At 36.8% G+C, this 20314-nt stretch overlaps 1 protein-coding gene across 1 annotated transcript in view; it reads right to left on the bottom strand.

Annotated features, from left to right (window-relative positions):
* Positions 1 to 20314, bottom strand: part of DOCK2 (dedicator of cytokinesis 2) — a 148185-nt gene that overhangs the window by 57578 nt on the left and 70293 nt on the right. The window lies entirely within an intron of this gene.

Here is a 20314-nt window from a genome sequence, read left to right as displayed (position 1 = left end):
AAGGTCTCTCAATACACTGTTTTCACAGAATTATTGATTCTCAGCACTTTTTTTTAGATCATAACACATTAAGTGCCATGAGCTAAAGCGCGACACAATTAACAGAAAAGTATGGGAGATGCTCAGTGATTATGGGTGTGGGTCTCTGCCACATTGCTCCAGGGGAGGTTCAGATTGGATCTTAGGAAAAATTTCTTCACTGAAAGAGTGGTGAGGCATCGGAACAGACTGTCCAGGGAGGTGGTGGCAGCACTGTCCCCAGAGGTGTTCAAACAACAGGTAGATGTGGTGCTTGGGAAGATGGTTCAGTGGTCATGGGGGTGTAGGGCTGACAGTTGGACTTGATCTTGAAGGTCTTTTCCAACCTCAATGATTCTGCAATTCTGTTATTCTATGTCATAAAGAACCACAGTGGTTTGCAGACACAGATCATCAGAAAAGCACACTAAACCTTGAGAACTCTGGCATATGCAGAAGGCAGCACAAACATCTTTAGTGTATTTTGCAAACACTAAAGAAAAACACTCTGAATTATTATTTTTTTAAGGCAGAATTTGCAGTGACCTGATAATGCAGTTCTATTTGTTCCCAAGAAAAAGACAGCACTGCCAATGCATGTGCTGTCCTAAACCATACTGTTTCTAGCTGTTTAAGTGCAAAAATGCAAATAGTAGAAGAGGAAACAACCTAGTGTATCCCTCGGATGTGTAGAGTTGTCTATAGTAGGGAAGTAGCTCCTAATCCACAGCAGACTTCTTGTAGCTTGTCCATGAGTGAGCCTTACTATTAATTTATAACAACAGATTAATCTACTCTTAATAGGTCTGAGTTTCTAATTTTCCACTTATACATTCATATAGTTCTTTGGTTCTGTCTCCTTGTCCTTTATAGCTTACTGAACAGAAGCTTAGGCAGCCTGTTTCTCCATCTCACTGACAGCTTTTGATTTGACTGAAAACATGCTGGGATGTTCTAGCTGGTTTACAGTCCTATGATTAAACCAAAAAGAATACACAACTATAAAAAAAGTAGCCTTCTAGATATAAAATTGTCCTATATTGTTCCAACACAATGAAATAGTAGTATCAGGTGCTCTGTAAGATTTAAAGGTGTGTTACAAGTTAGACATCAAGGCAGTTTGAAGATTATTTAAGGCTTTTTCAGGCATATATAAAAGCAGTATATCAATGGTTTCAGGCATGACAAAAGTAACATGATTTTTAGAAGATATCCTTTGTAATCTATTTTTATTTTAAATAGTATTGATTTCCCAGCAATATTCCAAAAATAAGATTTTTTTCATTCTTTGCAATGTTTTTGCTGCTGCTGGGTTTGTTATTGGGTTTTCTGCCATCGATCCAGTCCAGAATTCCTACTACTATAGTGTCTGGCTGGGATGAGCTCTCTACTGTAGTTCATTTAACTTGTGCTGAATTCTGTGCTCACATGCTGTTGTGTAATTTACTGTTTTTTCCCAGAACATCTATGTTGTGCTCATCTCCAAGCTGTATGTACAAATTGATTGCAGACAACATTATTTAATACAAAGTGAGATGGCAGTAATATGAAACGAACAATTATTGCTTGAAAATTGAGCTGGCTTGTCCAGAAATCAGTTACCAAAAAAACCCAGCTGTTGCACCTCCTCTCATAACCACTGTTGTGCCCGTTTCTCATCTCAGCTCTGCTGCATCAGAACAACTCTTCCATCCCTGCCTTCAAGGATCTGTGCAGCTTCATGGTGCATCTCTTCCTTTCTTCTCTGCCATCCACTAATTGCTTTACCACAATCACTTAAGCTGGTTTCCAGCCTGGTCTCGCAGGCCGGAAGAAACTCCCTGCCCCAGTACCAAGGATATCCACTGAGAAACAACTATCTTGATGCTGTCAGGCTGCTTATTTCACTAATTTCTTATTCAAAGTGCTATTCCATTCCCCAGTTGCCACTAAAACAGATCGTCAAACAAGCTGGCAAAACCTGGCTTGTCCTGCCAAGTGTCCCAGCGCACTCACTCCCATGTTAAAGACAGTGCAGTCAGTATCCCACAGAAACAACAGCACCACAACACAAAATACAAGCAAATAATAAGATTAAAAATATTAACCCCAGTTTATTTACTGTAGTAAAGCTTGGCCAGTCTCTTGCATTTCAAAGGACTGGAAACCAAAATTTGGGACTTGAACGAAGTGATATAAATGTCTGGGATAAGCTGAAGCTAGTCCAGAGGTATTATACTTAATGGCAGGAAAACCAAAACAACACCCCCAAAGAAGAAAACACCAAAAAACCCCACAACTACCAGCAAACAAACAAACCAAACCTAAAAGAACACCAAACAAAACAAAAACCAGAAGGTTTGAGTTGCTGAGAAATTAAATTTGTTTAAAATAATCATTCCTCCTTTAGCAGCTTTAACATTCAGAGAAAGTTTTCCCCTGACACTTTAAATGATAAGAAATGCCAAAGTGCTTTTAATTTGGCAGTTCCAATTGTTATTTGTCCCCTTCCACTTTAAGAGCATTGTACTGGTACTCTGAGAATTTGTTTAGTTTTGTAAAAAGAACAACTGTCTAACTAAGGTCTATGAAGGTGAGAAAGGGCAAACAAAGACGTAGCATAGCCTGCAAATACACGTTCAGTAAAGACAGGAGGACTAGTACTGCTTTCCTTTAAAGCAACCTTTCCCACTTAGACTGCCTTAGAACAGAAGTGGTCGTTTTGCTCACCAGCAAATGAGAAAAATATTTATAAAGAGGTTTTTCTGTGACTTAGACAAGGAACACATGAAACGGCACAAAAAAAAAAAAAATAATCCCCAAACATGCTGAAACTTCCACAAGGAATCTGAAGGTTCTTGTAACAGAACAGTTAAAATAAGTGGAGAGACAGAGGAAATTGCTCTGAAGCTATGCTGTAAACTGTTGTTTACTACCACAACCCTGGCAAAGGGGCACTCACCAGAGCAATGTTGCTCTCTGTCTTCTTACAGCAACAGCAGGAGAAAACACAACTGAAATTGATTCAAGCCTGTGCATACATCTCCAATATAGATACAGAATCACCCACATAGTTTAAAAAGCATTGATACTACATGAACAGACAATGACATCAAATAGATGCAGTCTGCATAAATGGGGACTTGTCCATGAAAGAAATGTGGTTGGTGTAACCACTAGATCAGTGTAACACAGCATGTGTAAAAACATTTCATACCATTTTCTAACTATATAGCTCATACACAGGACAAAATACAATTAAAGCCAGCTAGGCTGTGGAAGGGTGTTGTATTAACTTAATGTTCTGTCAAGTTTCTACTCTGCCACGGATGAAAGCAAAGTTCAAAGAAATCATATTTACATTTTTTAAGTAAAACCAAGAGATAAACCAGCAACTGTTGGAACAGTTTAATTTTGTATCTAAAATATGAAAAAATATTTAAAGTATATCCAATACTAGGTTTTTAATTTTTATGTAATAATAGGTTCAACTTTGAAATAAGAAAAAATCATGGAGTGTGTTTAACATAACAACTGGCTCAAAAAGAAAGTTCAAAAAATAGTCTAAGACAGAAAGCTTTTCATATTGAATCATGGGTAAGCTGGTTAATAGAAACCACAGGGAATACTCAGCTAAAGGAGGAAACCCCACAGGAACACATGTATAAACATGGAAGGATGAAACTTCAAAAATTACATCATGGCTTGCTAGTGGGTATTCTGCAAACTAATGCCAAATAAGCATCCTTCTGAAGTGAGGCTCTTCTTAAGGAGTGCCACTTCTAAGCTGTCCCAGTTGAATTAGTTTCTGAAATAAAGAACGCTGAAACTGTGATAAACTAGAGAGAAATTAGCATTGTCTGCACCGATGATTTGTGCTCATGCTATTCTCTTTTAGGGGGATTGTGTCATACTACCATATTATACCTGGGCTATGGCAGAACAAGACATTTTCCTTTAATAACTCTTTGCACCAGCCTAATAAAAGCTTGGTATTTTAAGTATTTACTAGAAAACTAGGATGAATATGGGAGGAGAAATCTCTTTGGATACCTAAATCTGGAAAAAAATTAGCTCTTCTTTTTTCTTCCATTTTTTACATGAGGAAAAAATAAACCAGTCAAAAGCCTGTAAGAGGCAAGGACATTAGTACAGGAGATGAACAATCATAATTACACAGTTAAGGGTAAATATGTAACCATACATATATACAAAATACTTGTAGAAACACAGGAGAGAACATTGGTAACTCACTGTATTTCACAGCTACAACTTCATAAAGAAAACTGCTGAGAGTAAGAAATAATTTTATTAATACAAATATAACATTTAACAAACAGCTGAAATTTATTACTAAGTAAGTCACTTGCTTTGACTGCAGAGTTTAAGGAACTAGCTTAGTTTGTATGTGCTCTGAGCAGTTCTGAAACTGTATCTCCTTGGAAAGCTTCTGAGTTTAACTACAACAGCCACCCTCTGAAGCTGGGACAGCAATTTTGCCAATGAAGAGAAGCACATGTGAACTCCATAAAGCCCTGGTTTACACTCCATCAGTAGTGTGATTGACCTTTGGTTGATAAGTGACTGCAATCCAGGAGCCTCTGAATCCTGAAACTGCAGTAGAACAAGACTGAACTGTTCCTGGTTTTGTGTTTTCTTTTGTTACACACATAAGCATGTTCAAAGGCAACAACCTCTACTACCTTCCAACACCAAATTATTCTAAAATCCATCTCACAAGAAAAAACCCCAAACGTAAACCTTCCTCAGAATAAGTGGTGAGTATAGATACAACAGTGCTGCTTCACAACAGGTCTTGCCAAACATTTTCTATTTTTTTTCCCGTTTTTTAGCAAACACAAATAGCAAAATACTTGATGGTTTCATGTCATGTGACCATCTGAACTCCTGCAGCAGAGAATTATATGACCAAAAAGACACTTCTTTCTTTGTGTTGCTTTGTGTTTACTGCCAAAAGATTCAGGGCTATTTACAGCAATTTCTTTTTCCTAATGATGAAACTGGGATTTCATCTAAATAGGTTGTCTTGTTAACATACGACGGTGCTAACATTGTTTCCTGAACAAAGCAGAGAAATAATGTGTGGATACACATAAGGGAATTGCATTCCCAGCAGAAAACAAAATCAGAATCACACTCATATATAAGCAGACTTGATCAGTGAGTCAGAGTGGCAGAGAAATGGCATATATATAAAAAATAAACTAAGTTATGCCTCTCTTAGTGTATGTATCTGCTCAACAGATAAGTCTCTTTCGTCATTAGTGGCTGCAATACAGGGTGTGTGGGAGTATATATTCAGTATATATCTAGCAACACATACACAGCACATGATTAGAACCATTGAAACCTACACCTCCACTAGTAACTTCTCCATATTAATGCTATCAGATTTAACAGCAGTTTCAGAGCCATGGTACTGAAGCTGCTCATTAAAGCTTACTAGGTCATGGCATGTTGAATCATCCTTATTATACTACTGAATTGAAATGGTACAAAAGGACCTGTTCATAAAGTAATTTCTCTTAATTTCATAAAGAATATAGATACAAAACCACCTCTATGTAATTTGAGGACAGACAAGCATTTGGTAGAAACCAAAACTTATTCAAAAGAATTGAAGATATATTAAAAGGACTAACCTCTTGACAACATCACTAGGGTATGCTTTATAAGCAAGTTCTTCTCCCATTTGATTTAGCATAAACCCATTTAGTTGAATGTTATGTTATGGCTTCCTGAACTTGCATCTTGTGATCTATCATGTGGTTTCTGCTCAAAGCCCTCTCAGATTTATCATTGCAACCTTACAATATTAAGAGTTTGGAAAGCTAGAAGTGTTTCTCTTGCTTCTATTTAACTTCAGAGGGTACTGGAATAAAATTTACCATTTGGATCATTACCAGTTTTAAAGGCATGTTTTATTAAGAATAAAAAATAACTTGCTCTGGTCATTTTTTGTGAAAGGATACTGCTAAAATTCCATAGCCTAAAACAGAACTAGCTAGACTGCAGAGCTTAGTGCCAGGAATTCAGTAACAAAGTATTTTATTTTTTTTCTAAAAAAGGAAGACAGCACAAGATGCTATAGTCATTCCCAAATAACTTATTGTATTTGGAAAATCTGTTGCAAAAAGTGATTGATTTTTTGAGGTCCCTTCCAACCCCTACCTTTGTGATTCTGTGACACTACTATGCCAAGGCCTTTCATCTTCTTTAAAATAATACTGTAGTTACATAAGTGACTTGGATTTACTCTCTCCTTGGTACAATGTCACAACTTCCAAGACTGCTAAATACAACAAACATTGAAATATTTAAATCATTTTAGCAACTATTACAAATTATTTGTAAAAAATGCAGACAATACAGAGCTTGCAAGAAACCAAGAGAAGACAGACTATGGTAAATATATTGATGCCAAATGAATGAGGCAATCAAGAAGAAGCAAATTTGAAATACAGGAAAAGTAGTGTAGCTCCCTTACCCATTCCAGACTATTACGAACATCTAAATTACAGTGCTGCAATTACAGAGTTCCAGGACATTAGGTTGGACCTAACAGGTTGTACAGCTCAAGTCACAGATGCTCTGGAAGAACCAAGTCATCAATCACGAAAACAGGAAAGCAATAATATAGTCACCAGGATTTTGGAGAACAGAGAAAAAGAACTTGCATTCTCTTCAATTCAAGAACACATCAGTCAGGATTTACACAACACTGTAGAGAGCAGAGAAGTGGCACAGAAACTGAAAAAAACAACATGCAGCATATCTGAACAGTAGTCTGGCAGAGTGCTTTAGACTGGCCACTGTTAGCAGCTGGAAAACTAATCCAGCCATTTTCAAATGCATTTTTCTGTTGCTGGCTCCTCCTCGTTGATCACTGGTGCTCTCCCACAGGTGTGGGGCACATCAGCACTTCAAGACAATCTAAAAGAGGAAGCTACCTGATGTAGTATCAGTGGGACCTGCAAAACTTAAGAAAATAAGTCTTCACAGTTTGGTAACAGAGAAAAACCTTAATTATTGCACCAGACATGACAGTGTGAGTTCTGTGAAACAAATAACACTAGGAACCCAAACATATTTATCAATATATGAAATATTAAAAAAAAAAAACAAAACACCAAAAAACAAAAGAAAGGCTATTCCCACTGAACTAGGTCACTCATCATACAAGCCTATGCATGCCTTTAGGCTGCCAGTTAGCATTATATTCCTGCCTTATAAGGCTTTTTTGGGGCTTAGAGCTAGATATAGCAACACTGAAGGATTACACACAGCAACTTTTTTGTGGCTTATAGAAATTAAGTTTTTTTAACTGATGTGGCAGGTGTTTGGTTTTTTAAATTTTACGAAACAAAAACAAACAAGAAATTGAAAAGCATACCTAATTATTTTTGCTAAGATAACCCAAGCTTCGGTAACAGATTCTAGGTTGCACTGCCTTGCTCAACTTTGTGTCAAGGTAGTAATGTGATTTGTTGTCCAACTGTATCTAGAAAACATTGGGAAAACTGCATACTCAGTCATGTCTGAAATGAGACAAAGAAACCAAGCCTACAGGCTTCGTTTTAGCAGTCTTGATAATAATGTAAGAATGCATTTAAAATTTTTCATGGAATCAGAATTTTACTTATCCAAGTTAAATTTGAAGCTATTCCCAAGAAGAAGGTTCACAATTAAACTACTGTTTAAAATCAAACCCAGTACAGTTTAGTGAAAAGTACCTCACTGCAGAGCCACTGAGGTAACACACTGCTTATATGGTGTAATGAAGAGAGGGAATAACTTGTATAAAATTACTGAGATGACAGTAACAGGCCCCAGAAGAACATCCCAGGGATACAAAAAAAGAAGAAAGCTCTTCTTTTCTCCAGAGCCACTGAAGCAGGGCAGGCCATATTACATATTATGTAGCCACTTAAGAGCAGAGGCTGCTGTTTTATGCTGCAGCACACTAGAGACACTACAATCATGTACAACACTTGATTACACGGGCCATTCTGCTTTCTTATGCCTAGAAGACTACCAGAAGGCACAGGGAGAGGGATTTTAAGGAAATATGCATTTACTTAGGTGATTAACTTACATATTACTTTTTAAGAATTTCATACACTGCACAACATGAAGAACACAGTTGTGTATAAATTATTAGAGCCTACTCTATGTGTATTCTAGCTTCCTGTCTCCTTTGAAGTTTACTGCCTTCACTTGGGGAAATCTAATTTCAGAACACAAGAGTTTTTTGAAGATACTTATTTTCATGCAGTTTGAGAGCTATACTTATTTCAGTTCTCAGATGTGTTTTCCAGACTTCTCCTAAATGCCAGCCTGAATAAAGACTGATTAACTAAATAACCAAAACTGGATGACAAGGAAGTGCCACACAGCTCAGGACAGTGCAGATTTATTGGTTATGTCTACCAATTATTAACTACTTTGTCTAAATATAGCTTTGCCAGCTAAAAATAAAATTTGTATTTATACAGGTTATAAAATCAGTTACAGGATACAGATATTGAGAAATATCTGACAAGAGAAAAGGCAAAGAAAAAGGCTTTTGTTTTGCCATTGACATCACTTGGACATTTCCTCACGTAGCCCGGAGAAGTGACATGCTGTTAATTTCTTCAGCAAGGTTCAGAACCCTTGATGTGTTCACAGATCTTTATCATTCCTTTAGTGACCACATTGGTAGATCCTTGAAGGATGACCTACCATCCTCTGTGTTCTGTCATCTTAGAAACTCAAGCTGGTCTCTCAATTAGAAAGATATAAATTAGATGGATGGATCACTTGGTGAGTAAGAACTGATGGGGTGCTCACACTCAAAGATCTGTGGTCAATGGTTTGATGTCCAAATGGAGACAAGTGAAAAGGGGTGTTACTCAGGGGTTGGTGCTGGGGCCAAAGCTGTTTTACATCTTTGTTGGAGATACGGACAATGGGATTGAGGGCACGCTCAGCAAGTCTGATGATGATCATGCCAAGCTGTATGTAGATTTAAGTTAGACATGAAGAAGAAATTCTTCACTGTGAGGGTGGTGAGACTCTGGAACAGGTTGCCCAGGGAAGCTGTGGCTGCTCCACCCCTGGAAATTTCGAAGGGCAGGTTGGATGGGGCTTGGAGCAACCTGGTCTGGTGGGAGGTGTCCCTGCCCATACAGCTGGTTGGAACTACATGATCTTTATGGCTGTTTCAACACAAGCTATTCTATGACTCTGTGATTGCCTTTCAAGAGGGCATTGAAATACTTATCTACGCTTTGGTGAAATAATTTTATAATTTTTTTTTACCAGATGATTGCAGCCGTTGTTTTTGAAGGCATTTCAGGAAAGCCTAGGCAAAAAGATCCAGTTGATTCTAAAAGATTCCAGTAGGAGATATTTATGTGTCCACATTTATAATTTCATACTTCAGTATGTTTTGAAATCACTCTCACCCCTCAATGTCAATACACACTAAAGTATCATCTCACGTTTTCCTGCCGTCATACAGGCTTTCTTTTAAATATCATATTGACTTTATTCTCTCACTACATCTACAAAAATCATTTCATGATCCTACCGTATTTTATCCTCCTAAGATACACAATTGCAGAGAATTTGCTTCATCCTGTTTCTGTATGCAGTTATGCAGTGTGGAAAAAGACCCACAGTTACTGAATCATAACCTAAGTCAGAAACAATCATCAAAAAAGATAAAAAATGAATATGTGAATAAAGTGTAAAGAACTTGTTTGTCTTAACCAAGTGGGACCAGATTTGACTGATTTGTCATTTTGTTGCTTTGAGGAAAGAACAATATTTAGCCAGAGATATCTTTTAAAAATGCTAAACATAGCAATAATACTGTAACTTAGAACTGGTATGTCTGGGAAAGAATGAGCTGCAGAGAAGCTTCATTCCATGCCTTAGGCTTCTGACATGGGGAGTGGTGCAAAGCTTAGAGAACACTTGTAGGACTACATTATTTTTAGGCTGCAAATAATGAACCCAAGTGGGCTTTCTTGAATTCCTCTTCTCATTAACAGCAAGTCTTTTGAAAAGCAACTTCTAACTTCAGAAAATGTATTCAGGGAATATCAATGTTCCAATTCAGTTTTAAGGACACCTGCATAATTATCTGTGCCACTCACAAGCAACACTGAACTCAAAGCATTAAAATATACAGGATGGGAGTGGTCTACCATATGACAGAATAAAGTCACAAGAGAATTATGGAGAAGCTGGTGTACAAGACTGAAAACATGACTTAAGAAAATTGCCATCAGAATGTTCATGAAAGAAACTGAACTTGCAACCTCTCTCATGGATTGAAAAAGGAGTACTGCACAAGAGGTCAGATACAAGCACAGCAAAACATACCTGTGCTGTCAATGCCTATTCTGTATCAGCAACAGCAAACTGTAGGGCTGTTAAATAGCCAGTCAGGGTGCTAAGTGTTATGTTTTTAAGAAATTCTTCTAAGTCTTATAAATCTGATACCTACGCTACAGACAAAATGAAACAGATGTAAAATATGCAAATGCAAAACCAAAGGAAGAGAAGAAGCGTGTCCAAAGACTCTTCTGTCAGGCAACTCTCATGTATTTAATTGTATTCCACTAAAATCCATGTATTGAACTCTGGAACATCATCAAGTTGGTGTATTTTCAAGTAAAAAGGCTATAGCAGAAACTTGAAATAAACTCTACTCTTCTCACCAGCCCCCCTCAAGAATGGCTAATTTTGGCTCACGGCAGGTTGAGGGTAGAATGACACAGAATTCATACAAGAACCCAAACTACCAAGCTTACTGACAACTATATCACTGCTTCATTTTGCAAACATTCAGGAAAAAGACATGTCGATTCATTAAACTATCTTATCAGACTACACTGCAGGAAGACAAAACCTGAGAAAACATTCCTCTGGTACTGCAAAGCAGCCATGGTCACAGTAGATACCAGATCTTCTCAGAGGATTCTCCAGCTCATTTTATCTCAACCTACATTCTTACTCCACCTGCAGCTTTTCACACCAGAAGCAGGGAGCTTATGGGAAGTGTCATTCTCTGCATGAATCCTGCCAAAGCCAATAAGCACAATTTCAGTTTCTGTCAGCCAGTTTCTCGTAAGCCAGTCTCTAAACTGCTATAATTCAATTCCCTCACTGAAAATGTTTTACAAAACCACCAGCTGGAAAGAGATCCAGCAAGGTATATTCAGCTAAGTACAGAAAATGCATCTCAAGAGGATGCTGTATACTGCCACTTGCATTTCTGACATCATTCACTGACTTGAAGGAATACTGGTAAAAAAGTCTCAAGATGCAGATTTTAAATTCCAGCCCTGTTTCTTGGATGAGGTCGGGCACAATCTTCCCACACAGGTTTCAATATTTCCATAGGAAACACAGAAGCCATAGGAGAATGTATTTCAACAAGAACCTGGCAGAGATTCTTACCCCACTATCTCCCAGTAAATGCAAGAAGTTTGTTATAAATTAGAGTAACCGTTGACTCCTTACATTTATTCAAAATTCTCATGTACTGAAGTAGAAAAAAATAATTAAGGAGATCCTGAATAATCAACTGAAAACTCAATGTTTACAAGGCATTAGGCACAGCCACAGCACACCAAACTGCTAAATATTTTTGGACTCAAGTTTAATATGTCAGTCTTCTTTCTCTGAAGTGATAAATTAATTGAAAAAAACAGAAATTAAATTAACTGAAACAACGTGGCTGTAGCAAGTACTCTCAAAAGTTGTTTTTTGAAAGTAAATACTGTAATGATGAAAACAACTCAAGTGCAGAAGTCAGTCTTTAGCAGATATTCTATGCTGTTCATGAATGGTTTAGGACAGAAATAGCCTTTTTTTCCCTGAAATTAAAATCTCTCAGATATATCCCACGTATCTATAATTCAAGAGGGAAATAGCTCTTAATGTAAATAAGCAGTATTACCCCTACAATCTTCTTTTTGTACTCTCCCAACAACTCTTAAACAAATAATGTATCATCCTCCAAGTGGATAGGAACAAAAGAAACACTCCATCAGATAATAAAACATGCATGGGTACAAAGTAAATATAGTTATACTTAAAAAACAAAACAATACCCAATAATTGTTTCAGTAATTCAGAACAAATCTGCTCAGAAAATTAAAGTATATTAGTCTATTCACAAAAGATATAATACTCTTTTTTTAGTAACCATGTCCACCCTAGCTACAAGTTTGCACACGCATTTCAAGAAGAAAGACTAATGGAGTCATGGAACAAAGACAACATTTCTTCTCTGTACCAAACAATACATTATTTTGACCAACAATCATTCATAAATACACACAATGAAAAATAACTTGAGGCAGATAGTGCCATATTACCAGGCATTCCTAATATATACAGTTACTGTAAGAAACTGTTGAAATTTTACTACAATGTTTTCAAAGCACAGCAATGAGTACAAGAATGTTTTTTAAAACTGGAGTACATTGTTAGAGAAGAAGGCAACTTTTTTCCTGTTACATACTTGAAGTCTTCCTGCACACTGCATGGATATCTTTCTAAGGGCACAAACTCATCCTCATAACCCTTCATTAACAACAGAATTTTAGCAAAGCTTGCAATAGCATTTTCTTAGTTTTCAAATTCCAGATTGACAGGAGCATATACATTCAAATCAAAGAGTTCTGCAGCTCACAAATCAAGACAGAAGAATCATGTTCACCGTATCAAAGTCTAGGCAGAGATTCTATTTCTTTTGCCTAAAAGGACCATTACTCAAGAGAAAATAATTCCAATAGGGAAATAGATGGTTTCTATGTGTCTGAATCAGTATAATTGAAACTAAATACATCTTTTCTCCATATGCAATAGAATTCACATTTTAATAATACGTTGACAAAGTTAAAACAAATGGAAATAGTTCACAACCACAGCCTGGGCCCTTACTCTTCACCCTTCTCTATGCAGGTGGTAGTTTCAGCTGGGTTCTTAATTAACTACACCGTGATGCATTTTAAAAGGTGAAAGTTGTCACTGCACATGACAGCCATCATATGAATGTAAAAAATACTACATCTGGGCATAACACAAAATGAAAATATTAGTGTGAGTTAAACACTGAAAAGAAACATGAATTCTGTAATGAAATTACTTCTGCACCCTAACAATCAAGCCCATCATTTTTTGTTGTTTCAAGGACAGCAAGCAAGATCTTGAGGGATGATGCAAAGGGCTTATGTTACCCAATCACCATGAGATAATTCAGATAGTTTTGAACTCTTCATCTTCTGTCCAGAAAAAATGCTAACTACTTGTGTTCAGAGATGGACAGGACTGGTAAGCACTGCAAAGGAAGAAATTCAGCACATGCATTATAAAGGAAGGTTAACCTTCTGGAAGTCCAAGGGAGTAAAACCACACTTCTGGTCTTTTTCTTCACCTGCACTAAGAATTTGACTAAACGGGCCAAAAATACAGCCAATAATCACATGAGATCACCAGATGCTTCTACTTTTAGTTACTATTGATGCTCTATTGGGAAAAAACAAACAAACAAACAACATACACTATGAAATGAGACTGAAATATCAAGGAAGATAAGGGATTAGCAAGAATAAAAAAATATAAAGCAACTGCCCTCTCTAACTTCCTTCTTCCCCCTGATACATGGAAAAGAATCTTTTGTTAATATATGAGGAGTTGACATGAGGAATAGCCAGCACTCAGAAGTGTCAGGTAAGGTGGAGAACAGCAGAACAAAGGTGCCAAAACCCACATGTTGAACATACAACACACATTTCATGCAGCAGCCTTTTCAAAGACACACAGAAGAAAGGTGATGAGGGATTGCAAATTGTCACCACAGGAACCATGTAAATTTAGCTGTTAAGTTTGCTGCTCAGGAAAATCATTAATTGTATTCTTCATAACAGGCATACTGATTACAGCTAGACAAACTCAGAAACAGTTCAAAAGTTTAACTACAAAATACATGGGTCAAGCTGCTAAGGCCTGCAAAGGAGCACATCCTCCCTCATACACACACAGATGTGCATAACTGCCTATGCACAGACTAATTATATAACTAAATAAAATGTTAAACATGTCTATAACTACATACAGATAAAGCCTGGATATAAATTTAGTGATCTCAGGTATAATTTGCATATATACTTAGACACAAATATCAAGTGCTTCTCAGTGTTTTTTCAACCACAAGAATATCAGAATGCCAGATTTATATGAGAAAGAGCACTTTAAATTTGGGTTATGAACCAGCTATTTGGACACTTTCCAGCTCACCCACCTGTCACGGTGGATAACTTCCATCTCCCAGTAGGCACTCAAGAATTTCTTCAAGTGAAACTTCTCAGTTTTAAGTACACTTGTCTTTGCAAACTAACACTGAGGAAAAAAAAACCCACAACTACTTGTGTACTATATACATGTGACTGAATTTACTCATTTAAGAGAAAAGTGCATGTATCTTATCTCCTGACAGTAAACCTTGTATTAACAATTTCCAGTACGTGCTCCAAAAGTGATACTGAGGACTGTTTTCCATTATCCATAAAGCCTAGTGTTCTGGAATAGACAATGGAATGTAACATCTCTTCAAAGGAGGTAGCTGAATTTCTATTTTTATTAGAGTAGAATAAAGGAAATTTAAGTACAATCATTCTGAAAAATATATTCAGAAATAAGATCATTATTTTATCTTTCGGTGCATATTCAGCACTCCATGCAGAACGGCATTGCATCATCTCAATCAAAGCATAGCCAAACCACACACAATTTTCATTCCTAAAACTTGCTTAGCTAAGTCCATTTTTTTGCTGCAGTAAATATCGCATCTTCTCTACCCAGTCTCACCAACTTAATTTTCAAATCTTGCTGTAATATTCCTCAGATTTAAAATCCTACAATCTCTTCAATCAGTGAAATGTTCCCTTTCTGAAGGAAGAAGCTTACATCCTACCCTGTATTATTTATCTCCTCTCCATTCACCTTAATCCCATCCTGAGATGGTTCACAAAACCTGAAAGCAGGATTTGTAAACAAGTTCATGCCTTCTTCTTAAGTCCCCAACCGAGGTTCATTCAGCATTACCAAAACCTCTGTAGCAAGGAACATGTAAGCACATGGAGGAACATAAACAGAACTCTGCTATAGCAGCACACATAATGGGAACAGGATAATCTTGTACTGGTCAATCAGTACTACAAGTACTACATGAGACAACCTGTGCACTGGATACCAGATACCAAAATACACAACACAAATTACTCTGTCTCTTATAAGAAACACATTTACCTTAATAAATAGCTTTTTGTTTTGCTCTCTGGGACCCGAAAGAGTAAGACATCTTGTGTTCAATTATTGGCCCCTGTACACAGACACCATTTGAAAGCCTCTCTCAGAAGCCTCATCTTTCATTTTTTATGCCAGTTTTTTTCATGTGTCTCACAAGAAGCAACAAATTTGCACCCTTGAAGGATTGTTTTTTCTTTATAGGATCTGCTTCTTTCACCCATTTTCATCTGAAAACATTCCCTTCTGAAGCCTCCTTGCACTTCATCTGTAATTTCAGTATGTTGCCATCCACTTCCTTCTGCAAGAAACACTTCAATCTGTTAGCTAAAACTTCTTCCTTAAAGGCTTAAAGGGTTTTTTCAAAATAGAAAACATTTGTTTCAATGCCAGTGAAGAGAGGAAAAATATTTTGTGAATCATCATTTGCAAACGAAGCCACTCACTGCATGACAGACTGCCCTTGCTCTATGGTTTTTGTTAGCAACAAATACCTGTGACCACCATGTGCTGTCTCTGAACATGAGCTTCATAGAAGGAAGAATGTGAGTCTCATTTGAGTCTCTGACATCCTCAGCAAGTTCTGCATATTTGCAAGTTAAAGAAATTATGACCTGAACAGCATGCTACGTGCCCTAGAGACTAATAACATGTATCTGAAGAAATATTCAGTTACCTGGGCCCAAGATACCCACTTACATCAAGAGAATGCTACAAGTTGCTTATACCATAGCATTCAATTATTATTCTACTCCAGACTCTCAAAATCCCCCAGTAACCTGATGCTACTATACAAGAGCCTGCTATAAACATGAAGGTTACCCTAAACTAAAGGCGAAACTATTAAACTATTCTGCAGACCACCAGACAGTGATGAGTTCCTTTCCAGCCTTACTGAACTTAGAAGTTTGCAGAAAATAGGACTGTAAACTCCACTGAGGTTCCTTAGTTTAATAAAAACAGATGTTCATTATAATCCATCCTAGAATGACTTAGCATGATTGTTGCTTTAGAGGTTACCTTTTAGAGAACAATGAACGAAGAAAAATTTGGATAATAACACTAAGAATTTTGACAGCTGAAGAGCCATTAAATTATTAAATTGATTTATAAGTTTAGATTTTAAAGATTTCTTCTACATTGGATGGAATATTTTACATCCCAGCTCTAAGTTTTACCTCTAAAAAAAATACTTAGCAATATGTCTCATCACACACTTGCCAACATGCATGTTTTAAAACTTGCATGAGTTTAAAACTGCACTGAAAAGAAGGCAAAGCATCTAAACTTCACACAGGTCAGTGGATGGAGGGAGAACAAGGAGTCAACTTGAAGCTATTTACATTTAAACTTAGGGACAAGAGGATGTCAGTGCAGTTCAGCTAAAGTCTTATTACTGTGAGAAAAGGGGAGTAAAGGGGAAAGGAGAGAATTTATAGCATCATTGGATTCCAGTAGTTTTAAATCCATCTCTAGCTCTTCTTTCCATCTGCTGATGTATCTTACACTTCAGTCTGCAGGGATTTCACAAGCATATCTAGACTTATCCTCAACACAGCTCATTATTTTGAGGGAAAAAGTCAACACAACTTATATAAAAAGAAGAGATATGGCTAAATTTAGCAGCTTGGTCAGCATCTAATGTTGAAGTTCCTGACAGAAATAATGAAGACAAGTGACATGGAAACAGATGAACTGATTTTTCTTTTTGAAAGGCCGGGGCAAATGTGCATGTGGAATGACTTCTTTGTCATGCATTAACAAGCACACAGTTCAGAATGGCCACAACACAGGCAGACTCTTGCCCCACCAACAGTTTAGGAATACTGGACAGATTTGTAGCTTGAAGGGAAGGTGAAGGTCATATAAATTTCTCAGAAACTGAGGATCATTATTCTCCCACCTAGGAAACAGCTTATTATGGAACACAAATCATAATGAAATAAATCGACATGTCTCTTTAAAATGAAAATGTCCATCTAGTTGCATACCATCAAAAAATTATATTGGATCAAACACTAATCAAACATCACATAAAACTATGTGTTACCTTAGAGTCACTACAGCTCTTCAACTACCTGAAAGGAGGCTGTAATGCGGTGGGTGTTGGCTTCTTCCCCCAAGCAAATAACAACAGGACCAGAGAAAATGGCCTGAAGCTGTGCCAGGGCAGGTTTAGATGGAATATTAGGAAGCATTTCTATACTGAAAGAATGGTCAGGCACTGCAACAGCTGCCAAAGGAGGTAGTTGAGTCACCATCCTTGAAGGTATCCAAGAAACATTTAGATGCGGCACTTCAGGGCATGCTCTAATGGCCAAGGTAGGGGTTTTTTGAGGGTTTTTTTGGTGGAGTGTGTGGTTGTGTTTGTTTGGGAGGTCCTGGGGGCTTTTTTGTGCTAATGGCTAGACTGATCTCAAAGGTCCTTTCCAATCTTGAAAATTCTGTGATTCTGTGAAATATGAACCAAAAAATGTTTTACACTCTTCAAGAAATCCGGAAAGCAGAGGTGGGAAAGGTGGAAGAACATTTAAAAATAAAGGCCTCTCTTGGGGTCAAATTTCCTCTGCCTGGATGGCTAACTAAGCTGGGTGTGCATTTCCAAGAACTCAAAACCACCGCCTTGAGGTTGGAAAACCAGTTCCATTGCTTTTTGAGGTGGCAGGCTTTGCACCCTAGTCTTTTCCAGGCAATTCACTTATTATATCCTGGAATACAGTTACACCAGAGCTAGAATAAATTGACACTTGATAGTAACTATCACCATTAAGATGTCTGCAAAGCATGCAGAGACTTGAAAAATCAATATTTGATTTAATGGTGTAAACCAAGCATAAAAGAAAGTAATGCAATTATACCTATCAGTCAGACTCATATTCAAAACACAGTTGAAAAGAGGAGCAAGAAACATGCACCATTTAAAAATAACATTACCTATCACACCCCTAGTAGGCCACTGGCTTCAACAACCAGTGAATGAAGAGACCAGAGCAAATCCATCCTAATTATGCAAAACCACCAAGGCACAAGGTGTCTCCTCAGGACTGTTGAGCAGCTGCCCAGGGAAGGGATGGGGAGAAAGAGGCTGGATAGCTGGATGTACAGTCATGAAACTATGGCAGACATTAAAACCCAGTAGTTTTCTCCTACCAAAATGTGTATTACTATTACAAGATAGAATTTAAAACTGACATATGCTTTTTGTTAAGAGTGACATAAGTTAAATACATAGAAAGCATTTCTATTAAATAGATCTGTAGAATTTTTGACGCTTCAGCCAATACTAAATAATGAGCAAAATAAGACCTGTACATTGCTGTGCCAGGAAAGAGGATTTATATCCCAACCAGGGGAAAATATTATTTAAACTAATTGGAATGTTCCACTGATTTTTAATCTAAACAGAGACACCTAAGATTCCTTGAAATTCACTAGTTTGGTTTTTCCATCCAAATATGTCACCACCCCTATCCATGTATTTATATTTCAGCTTGATTTAATATAAATGACAGCATCAAAACTTGCATTACACCAATTCCTATGAACCCCAGACTAGCAGATGCCAAGGTAGCCAAAATCAGACAGAAATAAAAGAGCAACTAGAAAATTAAGAATGCAGCTCACTTGACTATATAGCCAAAGTAGAGAGCTCTCCTAAACCCTTAAGGGCTTTTACTTGTATTTTAAACACAAAGAACTGGATTTCTAAAGCTTCTTTCTGAATTTAATTGGCAAAGTCTAACTTTTAAAGTATTCCATCTGCCTGGAGCACAGCAGCTGTGATGGGAAGTGAAGAACACTACTTCAACACGCAAATAAGTTCTCAAACAGAACTTAAAAAAGCCTACAATAATTAGTGGATGGTATGAGAATTCCAAACTTGGCACTGGAACTTCATTTGCAGAAACTGTTTGACTTGTTTATTGTGTATTTGTTTCCAGTGAATGAGCAGCACAGTAATTTAAGCAACCAGCTAGGATATCAATAAAGTAAAATTTGGTATTAATATATGTGTTTCCTCAATATCTTACTCAACATTTCCCTCTGCAGTAAAATCGTCCAACACTCATTTTCTTTCAAAAATTAATACAAGAATAAAAACTTTTTTTTTTTTGCTTAAATTAGATTAAATTGCTTAAATGTTATGTTAGGTTACTCAAGTTTGCTGCATTTTCTAACAAGAACTTTCCCACTGCATCCATCTCATCAATTCTTATAAATGAAATATTGTAAGTTTGTGCAATGCTTAACCAGAAGGAGCACTAAGAAAATGGAAGTAAAGCTAATGAAGCCACCAGTGAAATAACAGAGAACGTGATTAACAGTAAATTACCACTATGCTAGGAATTTAGTCCTAATCTTAAAAATCACTGCAATCCTAAAAGCAGACTATGTTTGATTATTACAAATGCCATAGAACATTTCCCATATTTTACATACAGTTCTCCTCTTTTTCCTATTCTATTCTAGCAGCTGTTTTCAGATTAAGCATAATTTATGAAAAAATATAGAAAAGACTTTTTACATAGAAATACAACTCATTAATGAAATCTGAGTCAAAATCTGCTACTAGACAAGCATTGTTCACTGCATATACTGAATTTTGTCTCAGACTATTCTGGAATTATGTGAGCAGAACTCACGCTTGTGAAGAAGAAACCATAAAACCATCCTTAACACTGTAGAAACCTGCAGTTCAAATTTACCTTTTCTCCAAATTAAGAAGTCATGTTTATATTGTTTAATTTTTTTACTTTTCATCTATAACAAGATGTAATAGCCATTTTCAAAGCTAAACATTAAAGTTTTAAGATCTATATTTGGTGCCAGACTCAGGGCTGCACACAAGTACTGATCACAAAGAGAGAACAACTATCCTGAATATTTTCTATCATTTTTTTGTGTTTTGTACTTCATATGAAGAAAACTTTAGACACTTTAAAACATTTTTCAGTTTCTATACAAGTATCTCACTGCCACAGTTATC

The sequence above is a fragment of the Apus apus genome, chromosome 13, assembly GCF_020740795.1.
Source record: "Apus apus isolate bApuApu2 chromosome 13, bApuApu2.pri.cur, whole genome shotgun sequence".
NCBI lineage: Eukaryota > Metazoa > Chordata > Aves > Apodiformes > Apodidae > Apus > Apus apus.
Note: the sequence above shows the minus strand (reverse complement) of the source record. Positions and strands in the feature narration are given on the sequence as shown.